General features: G+C 41.0%; 1 pseudogene; it reads left to right on the top strand.

Annotated features, from left to right (window-relative positions):
• The first annotated feature begins 2,565 nt into the window (after positions 1-2,565).
• LOC149255596 (uncharacterized) lies at positions 2,566-3,030 on the top strand (annotated as a pseudogene).
• The last annotated feature ends 4,170 nt before the right edge of the window (positions 3,031-7,200 follow it).

Genomic DNA, 7,200 nt, shown 5'->3' on the forward strand with positions numbered 1-7,200 from the left:
CAGAACCGAGAAATCGACATCTGTGAAATAGATCAATTTCAGAGTATCTCATCAAGTGGAAGAACTTACCTACTGAAGATTCCACATGGGAGGACAAGAATTTATACAGAAGCATCAAGAACTACTCAAGCATTGAGGACAAAACTTTTTGAAGGAGAGGAGCATGTTAGTTCCCTATACTACTAGTGTAACCCCTTATTGTTATTAGTACAACCCCCTTATCATATTGTTGTGCCCATGTAGTCCCCATATTGTTATTATTGTGCCCCATAGAAGCCCACTATTGTTATTATTGTGCCCTTACATTATTATTGTTATGTTGGCTCTGATTATATTATGACCCCTTAGACTCCTATATATAGAAAGGAGGTCTTATCATTTGTATCATCCAAGAATTGTTCATTTGTAATGTAAAGGAGGTTTCCCCCTGGAAGAGGCTTATTTCTAAGGCGTTTATCTATCTTTTCTATCTTTTTGTGAGCTATTTTCATAACACAATATGTCAGTCGAAAACCAAAACAAACTAGAGGATTGACATGTAACATACCTGTGCAACTATCTATGAAGATTGCACAATTTTCACCAGGATCATGGGAGACTTACCGCCAAAACTGCGCAAGGCACAGCCCGGGTTGTCGGGAGGCTGACTAACTGCTGGAATTACATAATGCATAGTCTAGCCTAGCCTGCTGAGGACTAAAACTGCGCAATGCGCAATTTTAGTCAGCAGTGACATGCAGCTATCAAATTGCATTGCGCAATTTCTGGGGCCAGCAAGACACTACCTCCAAGAGTTGTGCAATGCAAGACTGGAGATTAGTGTTGGGCCAGACTTGCACAATTTTTGGAGGGAAGGCATAGCCTTTGCTTCCATAAATGCGTAGTGCTAGCTAGGAAAGGCACATCTAGGCCAAGACAACCCAGACTGGCCAACATGCGACTGAAAACATGAGAAGTCTAAATGCATGATGAGATGAGTGCAAACAAGAGTGAATGATCATACATGCAAACAATAAGTGCAGGATTCAGAAAATGGGAAAGCATGCATGTGTGTGAAGCAAGTCGCCGCAACGGCGACCGTTCATGCAAAAAAAGTGTCATGCATGCAACAATAGTGAGATGCGAACGAAAACTGAAACAGTACTTCTACACGCTAACATACATCAAAACGATAGCAAGTGCTCATTGAAATGAAGTAGACAACACTCACACAAAGTGAAACACAAAAAACGACATAAATGTCGTGTAAGACATGAAAAGCGAACATACCTCGAAACAGCTAAGCTGAATATGCCGACGACTCCTAGATGCAATGTGGGATGTCAGAGCTACAAGTTCGATGTGAGGAATGAGATCTACAGTGTCCAGTTGATGAGCTTTGATAAAATCGAGGTTGTGACACGCATGCCACAAATCTAGGAAAAGTGACACTTGGCGGGAGGTTTCTGAAACGATCCTTGCATGTAACCTCTAGCTGCTAAAAATAGATCCCTGAATTAAGGGATGCCTTTTCATGCTGCCTTGGGAAAAGCAATCCATGCATGCAAATCAATTTTTCTCGGTCCCAGAGGGAACCGGTCAATGTGAAGGCACATGCATCGGTCTGCGAGCCAGGGATGAAAATATACACAGTTTCTGGGTTGAGCAGAGATGGTTGTCCCAGAGGGATTGCGTAATTTCTGGGAGGAACAGGTGAATGTCTCCCAGTATTGCAAAATTTCTGGGTTGAGTAGCTGTCCTGGGTCAGACTGCACAATTTTCTCAAGGAAGCATGTCTGACTGCATTCCGTAATTTCTGATCCCAGCAGGCTGCCTGACTGATTTGCACAACTTCTGTTGGTTTCTGAGCTGGCTATCCCAAAGGAATTGCACAGTTTCTGGGAGAAATAGGTGACTACTACCCAGAATTGCATAATTTTTGTGTTGAGCAGTTGTCCTAGGATGAATTTTGCAACTTTTTAGAGGAAGACTATCAGGAAGAATTGCGCAATTTTGGATCCCAGTTGGGTGTCCAGCTGGGTTTGCGCAATTTCTGGAGGGAAGGTTGGTTCCCCTCTAGAATTGCATGATTCCCAGAGGGAGCTACTCAACCAGAAACTGAAATTAAGTTCGGAAAGCAGCTTGTGAAGGGGGTGAAACAAACTTGCATGCACAGGCTGACAAGACTCTATGAAATATTTGAAGCTAATGTGCTTGACAGTGCAAGACATGCTGCTGAGGATGGTCGGTAGGGAGGCTCCAAAACAAAGCTAAGGCAAAATTTTGGAGGGTGGTTGTAGCCGCTACAACATGTTGTCATTCATATGGTGTCAATATTGGAATAATATGGAAAAGACGTTAATACATTGAATAGTGTGTTATATTTTGGAGGTTGTTATATTGTGGTGTTTCCCATGTTTAACATCGTACATTATAATTTTTATATGATGTTCCTTTCTAATAGTAACATATATTGTACTTTAAGACAACGTTACGAATATTATTGTGTTACATAGCAGTAAGCCAATAATTGGTAGCAAACATTTGAGGAGTAAAAGAGTTGCAAGGAAAGCTTGAGGTGTGAGAATGCCTATGTATGATTGTTTGTTGTTGTTGAAGCCCTAGGTGGAGAAGACGTCCATTGTTGAGCTTCTTTCTTAGCTGGGAAGGTGTGTTTATTCATTGAACGGAGTCATGATAGATATCAAGTCATTCGAAAAGGTGTATTTGGGTTACGGCATCAAGAAGCTCAATGGAAGATACTATCAAGGTTAATTAATGCAAAGAAAAATTATAGTTACTCCAAAATTCCATGAGTTAGAATACTTGAACAAGGATGACAAATTGCTTCATTGGTTGTTAGTCTAGAATTTGTGGAATGAATCAAAGTCCAGGGGGAGATTCTATAACAAGTATGAAAATAGTAATCTGTTTGATAACGATGAAGAGGATGATGATGATGATCAAGAATATGAGGTTGAGGAGTATGTTGTTGGTGATGCCAAGCAAGAAAATAAGAATATGCCTAAGGAAAATAGTCAAAATCTCTAACTGTGGGAAAGAAGTGAATATATTTGGGAAATAATTTTCCTGGTGCAGTTAATAATTGTAATTATTACTATGCCTCGTAATGTTATTATTGGCACAAAAATGAATTCAGGGAAAGACCCTGGGTTCGGGCACAAGGAGCCAACAAGGGACCGTTCTAATCTAGGACAACACCGGTATTTTCACCCTACCCAAAGGGATAAGAAGTCTCACCCGAGGCATTACGTGATAGAAAGTAAGAAGGTTTCAAAAGGATATCAAGGATGCCGCAACCATTACCGTATGTACAACTTAAAGCATACATTCATCATGACATTATATCATTATAGATATCACATTCATACGAGGAAAGACCTACGACATTAAAAACTTTTAAGCAAGCCCATCAATCACTACATTACACACAAATAATACTATGCAACTGGTCCAAGTACTCATTCATATTAATTCAATAGAAGATCCATTAAAATACATCTTCAGCATGAAGTCGTAAGAAAATATATAAAATACCATAACATAATTCTCCAGATCTCAGATCGAGCCTCGCTCTGGTCTTCTCGCCACTGCTCCTCTGTGCTCCAGACTCCCCTGGGTATGAACAACCTCTTCTTCATGTTGTTCTCTCATTTTTATCTATTCCTTCACTGCTCAAACTTCTAGTTTCATTCAGCTGTCTATCCCCTTGGCCACGTCTCATCCTCCTCCTTGTTCGCTCGACTCTTTTTTCTTGTTCCTGACACCTCGTTGCAATTGTCCCACAACTACATGGTCTTACTCACTTTCCCAGCTGTCTTCACCACAACTTGACCGTTGCTCCCACCACCTGTTTTTCCCTCCTCATATCTTCAAAACTTTCAAAATTCAAAACGAAGGCCCCAATTGGCCTCAACCACAGTTCTTTGACTCGTCCCTGAGTTAATCTATCTCCAGTGTTGTGGGTCATGTTGTTGTGTCTATAGTTATTTCTGCTTTCGGTTGCTCCTGTTCTTCCCTCTGAGCGACTATTGTGTCATCTGCTTCTTCTGCAGTCTGTTGACCTCCTTCTCCAAACGAAGGCCCCAACTCAGGAACAGTTGTTGTCATTTCTTGCCTAAACCTGTTATATTTGGTCAATGTTGTTTGCCACGCATTTTCTATGGAGTCAACCTGTTTTATGAATTCCTCCATTGTGTTGGATGTTAGCTGACTCAGCCTGTTGCTTTGTATATTGTTCCATTGATCTTTGTTGTTGTTGCAAACTTCTTTCAGGGGAAGGACATGTCGACAGACTGGAGGTCTAATGTGTCTGATTTTCTTCTTTGTTTTCACAGATTCCTCCTCTATCTGTTTTTCTTGGGCCTCAAGTGTGGCAATTTCTTCATCGATATTTTGCAATCAGACAAGATCCATGAATCTTTTACTGTCGACAAGTAATAGTTGGAGTTGTTCCCGCAGGGGGCAGGCATGTTGATTCTTTATGGCTAGGTTTTCCGACCAGTCATGGACTTTATCCATTAGCTAAAACCCATCAGCCAACGCTTCAGCGCATGATTATTTTGCAGCGGCGATGGTGTTGATCTTTTCATTTATTGTCCTAGCATATATTTTAGACAGATCAGGCAACGCCGATCTAACGATCTCCAATTTTCTCTTCATGTCTGTATTCATGCTTTCCAAACTCAAGCACACTGCCTGGATATGGTCACAACTTTCGACCAATGTGTAGGATTTAATATCCTTGAGAGCTTCTACGACAACACCTGATATGGTTGGCCATAGTGACCGAAATTTATTTGTAACTTGATCTACCTGGGCCTGTAGATCACTATTTGCTTGTTTCAATTGATCTCTTTCTTCTGTGACCTCCTACAACTGTCTTCTTTGTTGTTCATGTTCACGGACGAGGTCATCATGTAATTTTTCTGCTCTCTATGCAGCTTGTTGGATGAATCCAAACAACTGCATCGATGACTTGATCGCGATGTCACACAGAGGCAAGTAAGATAACTTTGTCAGTAGCAAGGGTGTGACTGATGTAGTGAGTCAAGGAATGAGTATGATAGGTTCCAACACTTCAAAGGGAGAGGAAGGTGAAGGTGAGTTCCAGGTTGAATGAGATCAGTCCCAACTTGGCTAGGAACACACCACACAAAGAACATGCACAGCTTTCGGCAGAGCAGTCAACACAGATGCAACAGTCCCAACATACAAGGTAAGATAACACGAATATCACTCATGGTTCAGTCTGAGACGAGTGTGATGGTTGATATAACAAGGTTCAGAGAAAGTTTTGTCTAATGTCTGATAGAGCAATCGACATGGACAATGACAGCATTAACAACATATGCAACACATTAAAAAAAATATTCATATAATTGCATACAAATCAGTTCATATACAAGTACGTAAGTTAAACAACATATATCATTAAGGCAACCAGAGTAGTCCAACTACAATAACAACATAAGCATGAAAATGTGTTGGCTATTATTATATAAAGAAGTGTAAGTCACATTCGTACAATACACCATGTAAACCTGCTAGCCCTATCAGTAGAATGTTATAGCCACATCCTCCTTCTCCTCCAAAGAGATGTACTAGCTCCATGTAGTGGAGAAGCCAAGGCGTGTTACAATACTGTCCAAGCCTTCTTCAAGATAGTCTTAGTAGAAGCTTGGTTGACCAAAAGCCTATACAATGAGTTTTGAGGGATTATTTATAGCACCTCTTTCACCTCTTGCCACTTCAATTTGATGTCCTTGTCTAGATACAGCTTTGTATCTTTGTAGATCAGCATGCTAGAGGACAGTTGTTCAAATGTTGTTCCAATTGCAACACCATCGGTGTCTTGGGATCATGTTCTCTTGGAAGCCATTGAGACAAATGAACACCTGAAAGGTCTGGAAACAAGAAGCATGCATGGAAACAAATATGTCAGTGAAAACAAAGTAAATCTGGGGAAGGTCACAGCACATACCTGGGGAACTGATGAGCAAGATTGTACAAATTTCATTGGGAGGTTGAGTGACTGGCTCCCAGAACTGCACAAAAGGCATTATGGACTGACTAGGAGGCTGAACTAGCTGATGGATCTGTAAAATATGAAATCCAGTTGGGCAGTTGGCCGCTGGAATTGCCTAATGTGCGATTCTAGCTAGGAAAGGTTGCTAGCCCAAGGATAGTTTTGCGCAAATTTTTGGGCCAAGCAGCCACTAACCTCAAAAAATGCACAATTCAGTCCAATAGGTCAATGATGGGCCAGAATGCGCAAATATGGAGAGGAAGGTGAGCCTTCCTTCTCCAGATTGCGCAATGCAACCTTGGTGAAGACAGAGATCGGGCCAAGGTTGGCTCGACTCGCCGACGGGCAACTGAAAGAAAGTAATTCAATGAAATGCATTGTGACACTAAGTGATAGCAAAAGTGATAAACAGTGCATGCAAAACATGAATGGAATATTGAGCAAACAGATCGACATGCATGTGGGTGAGGTCATTCGTCGGTTGGCCGAACATCCATGCAAAACAGTTTCATGCATACGACAGTAGTGAGATAGCAACGAAAATCAAAACAGAGTTAGGACAAGCTAGAATATATGTAAATGATAGCAGGCATTCAAATAAATCAAGCAAACAGCACTCACACAAGAAAATACACAAAAAGCGACAGACATGCTGACAAAGACAAGTTGAGGCCACTTGCCCGTGAATAGTTGAGCTAGATGTGTCGAAGATTCATGGATGTGCTATGGGATGTTAGAGCTCCAATATCGATGTGAATGAATGAGCTATGATGCGTCGAACAAATAAGTTTGGTCTCAAGACGTGCATGCCACAAATCTATGAAAAAGCGACACTTGGAGGGAAACTTCTAAAACAACTTTGCATGTAACCCTTGGCTGCTAAAAATAGCTCCCTGAATTATGGGATGTCTTTTGCATGTTTCCTCTTGCTATTTTGGGAAGATCAAGTCATGCATGCATGCAAGTCAAGTTTGCAAGATAACACGAACAGCACTCACGGATCAGTTCGAGATGAGTGTGACGGTTGATATAACAAGGTTCAAAGAAAGGTTTGTCTAATGTCTGGCAGAGTAGTCGACACAAACGGTGACAGCATTAACAACATATGCAACACATTGACAACAAGATTCATATAATTGCATACAAATTAGTTCATATACAAGTATGTAAGT

Source organism: Pinus tabuliformis, chromosome 7 (assembly GCF_031772625.1).
Source record: "Pinus tabuliformis cultivar Carrire ecotype Pingquan chromosome 7, CPIR1, whole genome shotgun sequence".
Taxonomy (NCBI): Eukaryota; Viridiplantae; Streptophyta; class Pinopsida; order Pinales; family Pinaceae; genus Pinus; species Pinus tabuliformis.